The sequence below is a fragment of the Fundulus heteroclitus genome, chromosome 20, assembly GCF_011125445.2.
Source record: "Fundulus heteroclitus isolate FHET01 chromosome 20, MU-UCD_Fhet_4.1, whole genome shotgun sequence".
NCBI lineage: Eukaryota > Metazoa > Chordata > Actinopteri > Cyprinodontiformes > Fundulidae > Fundulus > Fundulus heteroclitus.
In genome coordinates, this window is record NC_046380.1 from 21,023,969 (window position 1) to 21,041,486 (window position 17,518).

The window sequence follows — 17,518 nt, forward strand, 5'->3', positions numbered from 1 at the left end:
GATTGCTCAGAATGTTGGGGGGAACTTCACCGCCCCCTGCTGGGGAAATCTATAGATACAAACACGTGTTCACGTCGATGGGTCAAACTCACGTCGATGGGTCAAACTCACGTCGTCGTTTCGAAACCACTGAGCTATATAACGAAAGATACAAAAATATATATATATATATTTTTTTTTTTTTTTTTTTTTTTTTTTTTGTAATTTGCCTCCATCTTTAATACTCTCAAACTGTGACAGAATCAGCAAAGTACTAACCCTAAAAAAATAAAATAAAATAAAAATCACAAAAGCTTTCTTTAAATAGTTATTTATGTTGACAAAATATGTTTCCAGATAATTATCTTCATCTTTTTGCAAGGGACAATGCACATTAAAATAGAGGAGTCATAAGAGAACTCCCTCTTCTTATAGTATAAAGACATTTTTGAGCAGTTAATCTGAAGTGAGTGGTTATAAGAATTGACTTGTGCCTGTGACCCTATGCGTAAAAAGAATATGCCATATATATACATAAAGTTGTTTAGTAAAATACTTTGTGGGGTAGTAGGACTTTACTCGTTGATAATGTTTATGTCTGTGTAAAATGAGTGAAGTGCAGCTTGATTTAAAATAATAATAATAATAATAATAATAATAATAATAATAATAATAATAATAATAATAATAATAATAATAATAATAATAATAATAATTGCAAAACACTGCAGAATAAAAGCTTCAACTTTTTCCATGGGAGGACATTTTTCACTTTTGTTAAGGAAAGGTAAATAAGGACATTTGCAGTCAATATGATCTCAATTTGGAGATTTTCTGATAAGTTAGCTTCATTGGGGGATATTTAGATAAAGGGCACACAAAAATAGAGAATTTATTTCCTCTGTCTTCAACAAATTAAACCAAACACATTTTGCCCACTGTGGGGCAGACTTGTGCTGCTGCTGATCAGTTGAAGTCTGTTGTATTTCTTCTATTTCTGAAAGGTCTAATCAACAGCTGTCACCTTCTCACCAAGCTTCTTGCTGACAACCTTGTAGCCTCATTCAGGGTAGACCCAGGCTTTGCTGGAGTGACTGTATGTCCCTTCAGGCACGAGCACTTCAACCTTTATATAAATTCACATCATCCTCTTTTTCTTCTCCCTCTCATTAATATTATTGATATTATCATAATTGTTGTAAGACCAAAACCTGATGTGTAACACATTTAAATATTACAGCAAGTCCTAGTATAAATATTTTATATTATATTTTATCTCCTCTATTCACAATGCCAGCAAGTGATACATAAATATACGCTTTCAAGTCCTCTGCAATGCTAGCAACACTAACAACACCAAAAATAATTTATTATTTTAATAGATCCAGGAATGTTTTCTTGATTTAATACACTTATGACATTATCAGTGTCTTGTGAATTAAAATTAAACATGATGTTGTGTGGTTGATCTTTTACTGGAGAGTCCAGAAACACTGAAGGTCGTGTTATAGACAGCGGTGTTGTTGGATGGAAGTTCAGAAAAGGTTCTTTGTTTCTTTATGATTTTATTTCTGCTAATCAATTCAAAAACGTTAGCTGCACATGTAATTTTGAGTAACCTTTGTCTATTTCCCTCATGTAAAGGTAAAACTGGAGTTGATTTAAAGCATCTACAAGTAGTTCTACAATTAAATATCTGAAACAGAAGTTTTACTGTACTTCTTGTGCATTATTATTATGTCCTCTTTGTAATACAGTTTGTTAAATGCAGCTTAGATTTCCTTTTTTTCTTTTTCAATTTAACTGTAAGTTCTTAGTAAAGGGGTTTTATATCCTTTATGTTTCTACTTCAGTCAATGACTTTCCACATTATTTCACAGATGTGTAGGCAGCCTGCCATCCCGCCTGATGTCAGCTCTGGATCATGAAAGAAGGTTTTGTGTTTAAAGTCCCGCTGGCCTCCCGTCTCCTGCAGCGACGAGCTGTCCAGTGATGCCTGAGCTGTGTTCAAAGTGGCGTCAGATGAGGACATGAGCATGCCCCACAGGTCATTTCTCTGGGATATGAACAAATATAATAGCAGTGCGTGTTCTTTGGATTACATCTGCATTACCAATTACTAAAGCTGTATTCAAGCTTTTTTTACTCCTTTTAGCCAACTTACAGCCTCAGCCATTTTATCTTCTTTTAGTTTTTACACTAACGCAAAAATATCCTGATTAGTTCTGATTCAAATAATCATCAACTGCTTGCTGCTCTTTTGGACCCGAGTATTCATACGTCATAAATGCTCTCATGGAGTTCCATCACATTAGTGATCCAAAACAAAAATGAGAAGGTATGTGCACGGTTGATCTACACAACATTTTAGAAATAACGTTTTTATCCAACTTGGACCTTCCTTAGATAAAATGTGTAAATTACAAAAAGACTTTTGAATTAATTTAGATCCAAGACACTTCTCTCCTTTCATACATTACAAACCTTTGCAACCCTACACCTTCATCTACTGATGTGTGCTTCATCACATTATATATTGCCCAAAGTATTGGGTTGCCCCCTCATATCGTTGAGCTCAGGTGTTCCAACCACTTTATTGGCTACGCTATTGAAAATCCAGCCACTAGACAGGAAGAATCCTCCTACACACATTTGTGAAAGACTGGCTTGCTGTCTGTGCAATCCAAGGGGGTTCTACACTGTAACTTCTTTCATGAACTCTTATTGCTACTAAATATTCAGTCAGCTGTTAGCATTAAGGTATTAAAGAGGAAGCAATTGAAAACAACAACAATAAAGGTGTTGGCCACATAAAGTCACAGAGTGAGGTACGCAGATGCTGCAGTGCAGGGTGAACATAGGTCACCGACGTCCTGCAGTCTAAACAGCTACACATCTCCAAACTTCATGTGGCCTTCAGATTACCACAAGAACATTTGGTAAATAGTTTCATGGTATTGGTTTTCATGGCTGATCTAGTGCAACCAACTCCCATGTCATCAAGTGCAGTGCAAAGCATTGAATGCAGTTTTGTAAAGCACATCTTGAACATGCTCAAACATGGTTGTGCATCAGTGCACAAAGCAAGGTCCATAAAGACATGGGTCAGTGATTTTGGCTTGGAAGAACTTGACTCACCACAGTCATGACCTCAACCCATTAATTAATTAAAGCAGAGACTGTGAGCCAGGCTTTCTCGCCCAACATACGTGTCTGGCCTCACAGATGCTCTTGTGCAATAATGGTCAAACATTTCCATTATCACACTCCTAAACCTTGTGGAAAGCCTTCCCAGAAGAGTTCAAGCTGTTCTATCCATAAAGAATGCGGCAACATCATGTCAAACCATATGGATTAAGAATGTGATGTCAATCAAGTTCCTCTGAATGTGAGACCCAATACTTTTGACTGTAAAGTGAACTATCCTGCGTGAATTTCTGCAAAGCAACAGGTGAATTCTGGAAAAGTAACCCCAAAGTTTACATGCTTTTTTAATAGCCACCAAGGATTTTATTAATATCTAATTAACACTGAAAACTCCAGCCAAAACAAATAACTGGTACAGCACGATTGATATTATTTTATCATTTCATTGTTTTGAAATGTTGCTGTTTTTTGAAAATGAAACTAGCTCTGAGTTGGCTTAGCACCTGATGTTTCAGGATCTTAACAAGTCTTCTCCTGGTAAGTGTGAAATACCCGATCCCTGGGAAAAAGGCAAAGAACATGTCGGACCCACAATAAAGGCCCGCAGCTGCAAAAGCATGAGCAAACCAGTTTTGTTCCGCATTCCACAAGCAAAAAAGGGGACTTTGATGCACAAAACTGGAAAGAAATCAGCAAAGATGTGTAAATGAGCAAATATTTTTTTTTTTTAAATATGCCATCTGTTTTAGCAATAAATTGTCTACACTGGAAACAATCTGGTCCTCTGTTCTGTCAGAATCCTCGTGTTGATGAATTGCATCCCTCATGTTGCTGCCTTGCCTTTTTGGCTTTCTAAACAGAATTTGCATGTCAGGTAAGGAGACAGCAGCAGTTGAGATTTCTTTCCAAAGATCTTTCTTTTACATTCATGACCAAGTATTGGCTTGATTCAGGTGTGGGTGTTACAGTGAAATAAAGAGGTTTGATTTATTGACAGGAGAGGACATGAAAAGGTTTCCAAAACTAAGAAAAAAGGTTGTTTTATTAGAAATTATTCGTATATACATACATATACATATACATACAACATGATATTAGCCCAATAAGTTTGTTGGGCATAAGAATACTTATTCCCTCAATCTACTAGTCTAGACAACACATGTAGTTAATAAAACTTGGAGTGATATATTGTGAGTCACACAGAAGCAACAGAAGTTACGCAAACGTTTGACTGATCGTGGGATCTGCCAGGAGCAGGTTGTTAGCCGGGGAAACAGGCTCAGAAAAGCCAGAAAAAGTTTAGTGCAGCTGTGTCCTCAAGTGTTTGAAGTGAGAGTTAGCAACACTCGTAATATCCTGAACTAATTCAAACATTTACTAAAGAAAGCTAGGAAAGAAGCATCAAGCAAAAAGTATACTTCAGCTAAAAAAATACACTGACAGGAAACAACTGAACTTTAACAGGATTAACCTAAAACAAGCATTTTGAAAACTTAAAGTGCTATAAAATATAGAAAATAATTTTGATCAAGTGTTGGGTTTTAATTTGTTTTTATTTTAAAAACATGAGGGGGCGGGGGGGCAAACCAACATTGTAAATCCAGGTATAACATAACAGGTAGAAACATAAAACTAAACTTTTTGTGTGTGTGTGTGTGTGTGTGTTCTATCTGGCAATGTCGCAATAAGAATTATTGTCTTAATGCCAAAAAGAGCTCAACAGATTTTATTTTCACAAGTATAGCCTTACTGCTTTCGCCATAGTGCTCCGCTTGATTTATATACGCAATAAGCTTTATTATAATCTATGCAGCGAATATTTCATGTTAAATGGACACTGAAACAAGAAGGTAGAAGAGAAATAAGGAGAAAAGGTGTAAGAGAAAGAGGACAGAAAAGGGAGAGAACGATACAACATCCTTAGTCTGCTTCTTCATCTGCAAAGAGAGATAAAAAGAACAGCAAAACCAACCGACAAAGTATTACAGGTTCAAACAAGCAACTTCTTCATACCATCACTGAAGAATATACAGTATTATTTAATACGGAATGTATAAAGTGACAGCTGAAGATTATAATAGGGGTTTTCTGTAGAGAAGTGAATCTGTAAGTACCTGGATCCAAGCACTTCTAGGTGTTTATGAGAGTGTGCTTGTGTATGTAAGGTTTATCCATGAGGAAAATGCTCAATAGTGGTTGTGAAGAGCCAAAGACCCAACCCAGAGCACCTAGGCAGACACCAGGGGAAACAAAACCTCACACACCCAAAGGGACATCCAGAGCAAAGATTCCCAAGAGGGGCCAACACAGGGAATCTGCCTCCTCCACCCAAGGGAAGAGGAGAGACGGCCCCCAGGAAACCCCCAACAGCCACAATGCCGAAGCCCCCGGAAGCCACAGGGATGAGCCCGCTGGCCCCCGGCGGCAGCCAGCTACGCTGCGGTGGATCCAGCCATGTGCCCCAGTGACCTGAGGCCCCAGGGGCACTCCGTCCCCCAGCGGGGGCCCCGAACAAGCCACTGGTGTCCAGGCCCTGCGAAGCAGCCGCAAGTAGCGAGCCAGTGCCCACCTGAGCACCCAGCCCTGAACACCGAGGACCATCAATGGACCAGCGGGCCAAGGCTCCAGCCAGCAGAGGGGAGCAGGACGGGTGGGATGGGTTCCACATTTAGTGGAGACCTGAGATGTCCCGGGAGAGGGTGCAGTACAAACCCAACCTGACAAAAACACAAACAGAAAACCACATACACACCCACCCGTCCCCACCCTAGAGCCCCCACACGCAAACATTCCTACAAGGGAAAAAAAGGAGATGCAGTACACACACTCGCACTCACCACACATATCCTATATTCCCAGGTCCAGCACCCCAGAGGGGCATCCAGCCCCTGGACCCGGTAAGGGAACCCTAAAATCAAGATTTGGGGGGGGGGGGGGGGGGGGGGGGACCACAACCCGACTTACCTATTTCATGCTCCGGTCCTAATTCCCCACCCCGCCCCAGACCAGACGACCCATAGTCCCACCCAGCCGGAGAAGGGGCCAACATGAACCGAAGGGGCCAACCAACCAGAGATCCCCCCCCCCCCCACCACCACCACCACCACCACAGGCCCTGAGGTGCTACCTCCTCCACACCCTCCCCTGTGTTGTGAGAATGTTATGAATGACAGTGTCTAAGATGCAAAATAAAATTGGGGTCAGGGATGTCACCAGACAGCGTGACTGAGAAATCCTCCCCTCTCCCAGGTGACGCCCCCACCCCTTAAGGTCCTACACGTGTGGCAGCGTGATGGAGCAGGCAGAGCGAGTTGTCCAGAGTTGGGGAGGAAAGGACTGGGGAGCATCATGCTCTACCAGGAAGCCAGCTCTCCTGCTGACTCCAATAGGCACCCCCGTTCTCCGAAAACCCACCCAAAGAGGGAGGCTCCGCCAACCACACCTGGATAGAACCAGCACCGAGAGATGGCATAAACCAGGATCGAGACAAGGAGTCCGACACGGAGCCCTCTAAACATCCACCCCCCTCCCCCCACTGAGGAATGAAAGTTTAATCCCACCCTAACACTAACATTGGAACAACTCCCAACCCACATACGACGATAGACACCCATTCTGGGTTCACCCTCCAAGTTTTAAATTAGTTTTAAATGCTTAAAAACAACATAAATTATTCATTCTAACATATTTTCCAGTATTTCAAAATGATATAACACAGTGAAAGGCATTTGTGATTGTGTTGGAGCACAGTGTCCAAGTTTCATATGACTCAAAGGGGCGTTGAAGCATAACAATAAAATCCACTTGAACATAAACCTGGCCACAGTGCCTTGCCCACTGCTTGACGTTTAAGCCACATTGGTCCAGTACAAGTTCCTTTATCCACTTTTTTCCACCACTAAATATCTCAGTAAATATTATTTAATAAGTAAATGACAGAATTTTCTTTCTCTATTGCATTCTCTCACGTCTTGTCGTCCTTGTTGTCGGATTCTTTTGTTTGCATTTGCTGTGTTTGAGTGACAATCGCACCTGCACATCTGAGCTGTCAGAGGTGTGATTTAGATTTACAGGAATAGTGAATTATTCTTATCGGATGAAGTGCAGATTAGCCACGGGAGCAAAGGCTGCTCCCCGAGGAGAATCTTTAAGTAGTCTGCCTCAAGCAGAGGAGTTTAAGTATCATGGTGTCTTGCCTACGAGTGAGGGTAGGATGGAAAGGGAGATGGACAGATGGATTGGGGCCTCATCTGTAGTAATGCAGGCACTGCTTTGGTTACCTATGGTCATGAGGTATGGATCATGACCAAAAGAACAAGATCCTGGATACAAGCGGCCAAAATTAGCTTTCTCCAGAGGGTGGCCATGCTGTCAGTTGAGGATCTTAAAGTAGAGCTGCTACTTCGCTGTTTCAAAACGAGCCAGTTGAGATGGTTTGTACATCTAATCAGAATATCACCGGGGCACCTTCCTTTGAAGGTTTTTGAGGCTCATCCTGCTGGAAGAGAACATGGAAGACCCAGAACTCACTGGAGGGACCATATATCCTGTCTGGCCTGTGACTGCCTTGAGATCACCTAGAAATGTTAGCTAAGGGATGTCTGTGGGGATACATATATTTAGGTGGCTAGATGGCTGGCTGGCTGGCTGGATGGACTAATTCATTTGAAAGTGTGCTTCACCGCCAGCCTGGAAACAACTTAAAAGTCCTACCTATTAGCAGATACAAGCAAATCTAGGGGATAAAATGAGGGGTGAACTGTGAAATGGCAATTAACCCATGAATCCTGTCAGCTTGGTCCTAATATTCTTTACACATACTACAAAACAAAACAGCGGGAAAACCCTTAGCAAACACATATCTCTACACCTGTTATTTCACTGAACAAAAAAAAATCTATCCATACAAATACTTAAAGGAAAAAGCAGACCCTGATCACTTCTTCCCTGATGTCCCCACTAAAACATTTGGGCCCCACAGCAGGCTATAGCTAGAGAATAACAAACTCTCACAAAAAAAGAGACTGGGACATAGAGCCACAGGCTTTACTGGAGCTTTGCCAAAACTACGGGCTTTGCCTTTTATTTTTTTTCGCCTCTCTATTCCAGGAAAAGCCCACAGAGACAGAATGTTTGATCCCCAACAAGAACCCCCTTCACAGCAGCGTTTTCCACTGAAAGGGGATTGATGGAGATGAATACAGGGCAATCATGGAGGAAAACCTGGTGTGGCCATTGTTTTAAGCCACAACATGTAGCAGAGCGTCAGTGGAAGGGTTTAGATGAATGCATAATACATGTTTAAATGGTGACATGCTGAAGAGTTTTGGATCAACTACAGCATGCAGGTGGACGTTTGTCTGTATGTGTTCTGAAAATGCAAAAATTAACACTATGTTTTAATCCAAGTAGTTGACTATATCTGTCTTGTCAGAACCAGTCGATAATCAGCTGATGCTTTGGTACAGCTGTTATAAACTAAATGCAACAAATGCTTTTCATTTAGATTTTTTTTTTAAATCAGCTTTAATCAGACAGGGGACAAGGATCACATAATCCTGGCACACTGAAAGAAAGTATATGCTACCCATCTCCTGAAAATAACTAGCTGTCAAATTCTCCCCTTCAATCTAATCTAAACTGTGCAGTATTAACCTTTTGCCGTGCACTTAAGTCTCTATTGAACAAAATGCATTTTCCCTTTTTGCATCAATCCAACGTGGCTCAGCTGTAACAAGCATCTACCGCCCTCCAATCTCCCTGCAAGCATCACACCGCACGGCTCCGCTCACTTTCGAGTGTTTCAGGAACATTTTCTTTCAAGGCCAGCCTAGGTTCCTCCAACTCCGCTGAAGACTAGGGTCAAACCGTGCTGACTCGAGAGGGGTTTTGAGTGAACGCACCTCTTTTGGCTGCGGGGTGAGGAGAAATGTGAAGGTTTTCTCTCCAGAAAATCTGGAGAGCGAGACATTAATATTAAGCACCACTATGAACAGAGTGGGTCAAACTAAAACATAATTTTGTTGTTTTCAAATCATGCCCCACACCCGAAGGGTAAAAAAATTAAGAAAGACACTTCAGCTTTCAGTGGTTGCACAGTGGCGCAGTGGGTAGCGCTGTTGCCTTGCAGCAAGAAGGTCCTGGGTTCAAGTACACCCCTGGGTCTTTCTGCATGGAGTTTGCATGTTCTCCCTGTGCATGCGTGGGTTCTCTCTGGGTACTCTGGCTTCCTCCCACAATCCAAAAACATGACTGTTAGGTTAATTGGCTTCTCTAAATTGTCCTTAGGTGTGAATGGTTGTTTGTCTCTCTGTGTTGTCCTGTGACAGACTGGTAACCTGTCCAGGGTGTACCCCGCCTCTCGCCCAGTGAACACTGGAGATAGGCACCAGCAACCCCTGTGACCCCATGAGGGATTAAGTGGTTTGGAAGATGGATGGATGGACTTCAGCTTTCTTTCCCCTGAAGAGCTGTATCAGATCTGTGGATTTATTGAGGCTTTCTTTTATTTTACACTCATTGAAAGCTGTTAATTTTTGTCTCTGAAGTTCCCATCCATCCACCTCTTGTGGTACAAAGCAGCGGCTGTCTGCCTTTCCCTGACTGCCGGCTTGTCTTTCTGTAGTAGGCCCCGCTGAAAGAAGCTGGAGCACGGTCAAAGCATGACGCTCTCTCAGCTGGCAGAGCAGCCCACAGACTGGTAGTAAGCTAGCAATCAAAACAATAGAAATAATATCACTGCAGTTAAAAATCTTTTAAGCTATTAACCTGTTCTCCTTGCTCCCGCCATGGCTGAGGCAAAAGATCTAACATAAATCTGCTAATATAAATTCTGTGATTGAAAACAGCCGTAAGAAGGACTGGTCTGCCCCTGGCACGGGCAGCCGCTCTAGGGAGCTCGAAACTCGGCTGAGAGGCCAGAAGCTTACAGGCTAAATAGCTCCACTTGTGTTTCTCTCTGTCTCTGTCATCAGACGTGTGATCCAGATACAGTATGTATCCAGGTGGCTTACTCCTTAAAAATATCCAAGACAATCTACATCTAGAAACGTCATTTATATATATTTTTTCTTTCATTTATGTTTCATTCGTAATGATGTATTTTTAGAATTTACCATTTTCTTGCCGATTGCTTTAACGTGTCAACAGGGGGTGGGGGATGGAGGGGGTGGGGGATGGAGGGGACGGGGGCTAAAGCAATGCCCAGCAGGCGTTTCCCTCCTCCAGGCCTTTCTAGGCCGGTCAGATTACCAATCTGACTCGGATCATCATGCGAAGATGATCCGAGCGAGGTGGAGCCAAGTCAGTCGGGCGAAAATGAGTGGGCCAGTAGAACTTCACCTTATTTAGCATTCTCTTATTTTTGCGAAAGTGATACTAAAGATTACAAGATGCTCAATCTTCCTAATTTTAACGCAGGGGGAAGGCTGTGCTTTTTTGTAAACATTCTTTTATAAAAAACACTTTATTCTTGTAAGATTATGACTTTATTCTCATAATCTCCCCTCAACAAAAAAATAATAAAAATCTCACCTGCTAAAACGGGGGTCACCAGTCTTGGTCACTTTATTGCAGGCTGAAAAGTTTGGGAATCCCTGCTCTTCAGTACACTAATACTAGTACTGATTTAACTGTTACCAGTTTCCAAAGCCAAACCCAAAAGAGATAACAGCAGATGAAATGTTTAATCACAGTTGCTCTATTGTAAAGTAATAGATGATTAACTGAATGATGAAAAGAAGCTATTGCATGTGAAAATGTTTGGCAAAGAGAACAAAGTGTTCCAAAATAGGGTATCGGAGGAAAAAAGCTCCTAACTGTCCCCACAGCAGATCTTAAACACGCCTGGGAGGCTAGCTGGGTGCTTTTTAGTTGCACCTATAAAAAAAATGTGACCTTAAAATACCTGCAAGTGATACATATCAACTACTGGCAAGAAGAAACACACACAGCGGGTTCTGTTGGAGGAGGAGCAGGGCTGTCACATTGCATCAATGCTGACTGTGAATAAGTAGTATGTGAGAAAGTAATCTCTGTGAGTTCCTGGAGCATTGGCAAAGATACTGAAGATTATTTTTGATGGGGCCATGATCAGCTAACGACAGGTGTTGGCTAACTGCACCACAGCAGGGGGTATAAGGTTTATATTAACAAAAAAATCCAAGATGCTCTGCTCAGATCCAGCGGAAACAGGAGGATATGCCCTTTCCACCATGTACTGTATCTGATATGGACGGATCACAGATGTTTCAATGCTAACGCTGAAATAGTCATACATTTATGAATAAACTCAGCAAAATCATTGCAAATATTATATTTTAAGTTATGCTGCTAAAATATTTTGCATTTTCTATGTATAGATTTGTAGATTTATGTGATCAACTCTTGCAATATTGAAAGTTTTTAAGATGAAACATTAAAGAAAGAAATACATTTAGCACAAATACACAACACGTATTGCCTCAAGGCACTTGACAATAATAATAAAAAAGTAAATTCAATCAAATCATAGATTATTCCATTACACAGCTAAGGAAACAGCCCAGAAATATTAGTAGTGAAAATGGATGGATGGATAAATAAAGCAAAGGACAGAATAATTCTGGTCATGAAAAAGTAAAACATGTATCTTGAAGCTACCATTTTATCTGACATTGTTGAGATAGGACAACAGGGTGGGACAAACATCACCAGGTTTTGTGGAGCGTTCTTGTGAAGCTATCCTTCGGGTCAGCATACCAGATAAATTGGGAAGTATACAGCAGATTTTTTTTAAGAAAACATTCTGCATGCATTTATAGTTCAATGACTTTCACTTGCACAAATCTTTGTTTGAGCTCAAAATTCAGGACATCCTGGACGGTCGACTTGTCCAGTGCAGAGAGAAACAACCATTCACATATTGACAATCATGTAGCTTTAGAGTCAATAATTAATCTAAAGATGTATATAAACATACCAAAAGGTATGCCAACCGTATCTTCTGGACTTGTTTCCTCCTCCAGGCTCCCTTAACCTACCCAGATTACTGCCTGCACACCTGCCTACTCAGTTTGCTGCCTCCTTTGTTCTAGGCGTTGGGGTCGCATCATTCAATATCTGGTCGACTGCGAGGGATATAGCCCGAAGGAACATTCCTGGGTTCGTATTTTGGACCCGACAATAATTAGGGCCTTCTATCGCATTCCCTCTAAATAACCTTGATGGTCATCAGGAGCTGCTCCTTCAGGAGGGGTCACTCTTATGGAATGTATTCTGCAATGTAACTCAGCTGAGCTCAGTCATCTCCTAATGTTTGTATTCATTTGTTCCTCAGTTTCCTCTCCAGTACCAGACAATTTGATTGCACCGCTACAGCATCCCAGCAGTTGCTTTGTTATCAAGTATAGTGACCCTGTTTCCATTTCATCAAGTACGAACCTTGGCTAATCCTTGTCGGACCAAGTTTTCCCTGGAGCCCTGAAGATCTTGAACCACTGCCTGTCCTCTCGTACCTTCTTGTCTTGCTTCACGTCTCCAAGTAAGTTTTGCCTCCCTCCCTCCTCAGTGTGTGACCCTAGCCTAGCTAAAAACAAACTGTCTGGATTCTGGTTTTGATTCCTGAAATCCCCTTCCCTGTTCAAACATGGGACCTTCCAACAGCATCTTCCCAAGATTACCTCTAGTCTCATTATATCCTCAATCCACTTTCACAGGGGTTTAGGAGTGAGAATCAAGTTTAAGGCAGTGATCATCTTTGAGCCGTTACCCTCCTCCCAAAGCCTGGACCACCCAGACTAGGGTGGCCATTTCCATAACACCAAAAAGGAGGACACTTTTCAAGACTCAACAAAGCTAGAATAAAAACTGTAATATAATATCAAACCCATGTGATGGTATGACTCTGTTGTACTCACCTTTGACATGAAGGTCTACTTCTTATTTTTTGGCCTTTCCTGGCTGCTTTCGGTCGTTTTTTGTTTGAGTGAAATATCCTGCCCATGTCTGTGAACTCCAACGTGATGCTGACACAAATTTGCAGCTCTGCCTTCATACTTTCCACATCGAGACGATTGCTCTCATTTCACCATGCCAAGGTCATCGGTGAAAAGACGCGCTCTTATGTGCATTGCTGCATGGCATGGAGAAGATGTAGGCGCTGACTTTTCTCAGGTTCACCAGAAGGACATCTGCTTTGGAAAACAGATTTCAGATACCGCTCCTCACTCTGGCAACCTACCATTTTTGGGGAGCTGAGAATATCTTCCACCATGCCATTTTCCTCATATAGTCCGTCAATATCAATGTTTTTCAGTTTGCAGGCTTGGACATCATCACTGTACTCTTCATAAGACACAGCAGTTGCAAGGCAGAGCTTTGACATTTTGCTGTGAAAGCTGTTCTCAGAGAAGTCATAACTTTCACTCAAATGTTCCTTTGTTTTTTCACAGAACCGAATAAAATCAGCCTCACATTTCTTTGTCAAATCAGGACTTACCAGTTTAAGTCTGACGTTCACAGCAAAGCCAGTAAAATGGTCCTTCATCCTTCTCTAGGGTTTCCCTTTAAGTTCAGTCATCACTTTAAAGACAGAGGCAATGCTGAAGGATTTGGCCTCAAGTGCTTTGATGCAGTTTGAGAACATCTTAAGAATGTGAGTGAGGAAAAAGAAGAACCTCTCGGACACTTCATTACTGTCCCCTGCAAAGCACCTCCACAAAAGGCCGTCTTACCTACTCTTCTGCTCTTCAGGGGATGTTGTGAAAAAATCTCACAAATAAATCTGGTCTTATTTCTTTCTACTGAGGCCTTCCTCTTCTTTTCATAAACATGAACATGGTTAGTTTATTGCGACTCTTACCTATGTTAAAAGTATACAGTGAGAACAATGGTGATACAATGAACGGCTAATGGATGGCAACAGAGACAGCCCTCCTTGTGATGACTTGCCGCAGCAGGTTGCACTCACCTAACTCCACAAAGTCACAAAACTCTTTAAGCTGCACTGTTCTACTGGCTGAGGTGCTAAAGTGGCTGTACACCTTTAACACAACATTTTCAATGTCAAGATCCAAGTTGTCAGCTGCTCATCTTGTGGTATTGTGCAAAATAAACGCTAAACAGTTAGTGGCAAACGCATCACTTTGAGCTGCTTTCAGCTTATTATGAACACTGTTGTGTTTTCCATAGTTAATGCTGGTGTTGTCTGACGAATACGCTGAGATTTTTTCCAAATCCAGACCAGACATCTCGAGTTTTGCCAATAGCTGATTATAGCTGATTATAGATTATAGCTTCCGATGTCTCGTTACTGTCACTGTAAAAAGTCGAGGGACGCATGCTGCACACCCTCTTTAAAGGGAAAATATTTCAATACCGTGGGAAAACACTAGATCGTAGCTTTGTTTGACACATTAGTCAGCACTAAATAATGCAGATTGTTATATTTTATGTAGTCCAAATGTGCCTGGATGGAGAAGGGCGTTAGAACATTTTCACACAAAGCCTTAGCTTTATGTTTTTCACAGGTTACCCCTTCAGCTACTGATGAGTTTGTCATGATTTGGGTTTTTGTTTATTTTTGCCTTTGGACTTTTGTGGACTTTTCTCATTTAGCCTGTCACCTCTCAGTCACCAGCCACTACCCAATCAGCTCTGTCTACCTCCAGCCACCAGCACACCTATTCACCAACCTACCTATACCTGCCTCTGCCTACTCATCCCTGCCAGAACGTCTCACTTCTCCTCGCACTTGTCTCGTCCTCGTTTTCCGCCCAGTGTGAAGGGTCCTTGGCTACTGGACACTTTTTGATCAACCTGCTGGACTCCTCAGTTAAGTCACCTGTGTCTGCCTGCTGCAGTTCTGCCTGTTTTTCTGAGTCCCAGCCATTTGCTCTGCCTGTTCAGGTTTAGCCAGACCCACATTGCTCAGTCTGGTCTCTTCCTCCCTGTATCATCTGGTCTCCTGCTCATCCCTGCCTGCCAACTTTGTCTGCCAATATTCATCTGCCTGGTCTGGTTCTATTTGTTTGCCTTACTTGCCACGACTCATCATTCTCAATAAACCTTTTAAGCGTAACTCTGTCTGGCTGAATATCGGGTTTACCTGCAGTAATTCGTAACAGAGTTGTTGTAGATCTCTCGGTAAACTTTTCCACAGTCTAAGCTCCGGTATGATTGATTATGCTCGACGGCTTGATAAACTTTACAAAGTTCTGCAGATGATATTTTGTCATCCTGGGGAGATGTGGCTTAATGGAAAAAGGGGAAAAACGTGATGAGGCACCCGCTCTTCGATTCTTGTTCCTGTGTTTTGTCTGTGCTAGCATGTCAATGGATGGGGCCTTTACCTTTGCTGCTTACATCAACACAGCGAACAATATGTATGACAGTCATCCTTCCTGCTTTTGGAGATAGATCCATATTCCTTTGTCTATTCGGGATTAAATTTAGTCTTTCGCTTAGACATTTTTGCGGTCTGCAGATGGACTGGGTCGGATCACTTAGTCTACCTAGCTGACCTGACATGACAAATTTATTTGACATCAATTTAATCCAATTATCTGTAACAAACGCATCATGACAGAGTGCATTTTTTTGTATTTAGGTGCATATATATTTTCATTAGAGACCATTTGAATTGGCCGAAAAAAGATTATGTCAAAAGGAGGACAAATTGGTGTCTGTCTCAAAGCTACAACAGATGGTGGACAGACCTTTTGAAAACCAGACTGACTGTCTTAAAGCCGAACATATGGCCACCCTAGCCCAGACGTACCCTCCCAATTCCCTCTGTTTGCACTCTCGATTTACCTGCAGACCATCTGTGTTCACCACCGGCTCTTCAAGGGATTCAGCAAGGAAACAGAAGATCTCACTGAATTACAATAAGTATGTATTCAATATTATTCTGAGTTTAGCACCCTGGTTTTGGCATTTGCATTCTTGTCTGAATTTACAGAGTCTGGGTGAGGAGTGAAGCTGGGATCGTCCACCCATTTACCCTGAACACTGTTTCATTAAGTTTCCTTTAACCATCTGCTTCTCACGAATCAAGGATCTTTGGATCATTGACATTTCTTTTTTGAGACAGACACCGTCTCAAGATGTCTTTGCAAAATAGCCAACATTGGGTGACAAGCATCTCTTTTCAAGTCTTGCCACAGATTCTCAGCTACATTTAGGGCCAGGCGTTAACTGGATCAAGGGTTGTTTGGGTCAATAAATGACTTGCTTTCATCCAAACATTGTCAGTAAACCTTTGTTCCAGGATTGCTCTGTATTTAGCTCCATCTATCTTCACATCAACTCTGACCAGCTTTAGCATATAGTTTTAGGGAGCAAAACTGTTAGTGATCATAGGGGAGCAACATTTCCAAACATGACATCCATCACTGGATGGCAAAAAAGCCACCAGCAATACACTCAGTTGGTAACACTGACAAATCATTAGGGAGATTAGTATATAAAGATAGGAAAGATAAGATAAGAAATTCCTTTATTGCCCCACAATGGGAAAATTCACGTCAATTCGGAAACAAGCACACAAATGAACAACATATGCTTTTGGGGGCAAAAATATGTCCAGATGACAAAAATACAATCTTGCTAATGTCTGTTTTGTTCTTCCACAGAGAGAATAGTTTACTTTTTCCTTTAAAACCAACATTTTGTTCATTGCTTCAGATAAAAATTTTTATCTTTTTTTTTTTTATATAAATTAAAGCATAAGATTACAGTTCATCAGAGCAACATAAAAATTGTTGACGTTCTGTAGAAAGGTTGGCTTCTGTCTAATAGCCCCTGATGGACATGAATGTTCAGGACTTTTGTAAAGGGTACAGCCTGGGAATCTTAGAGCTAGAAAGAGAGTGAAAATCAGAATGAGTTCACAGAAACCCCCCCTCTGTTTCAAACATCCGTGGAAAATGTTACTGAATGCATGACAGGGAGCGATCTACCATCAAAGATGAGATGTGAGCCATCAAGAACTGACGGCATGACAATTCAAGGAAGGGCATCGAAATACAGTACAGCTGCACCAAAATAAAGAACCTGTGTTTGCATAGAATATAAACTTTTTCCTCAGCAGCAGGGATGAATGTAAAATAAAACAATCAAGGGCTATCTGATTATTTTGGGTATTTTTCTACAGTTCACAGTTTTGATATTTGCACTAAAAAAAATAAATAAAAAAACATTGACTAAATTGGAAAAAAAATCAGATAAAAAAAGCATTGAAACTCTTTTCCATATGGTTCTGCTCAAGCAAAGAATGCAGATGTCTGACTATGACCATATACATCTGTGTATAATGTCTGCCCCCTTAGCCAAGACATTTAAAGAGATTTAAAGGACTTAATAAAAGAGCTCCTACTGTGATTCGGCACAGGATCATAAACTGTTGCTGGTT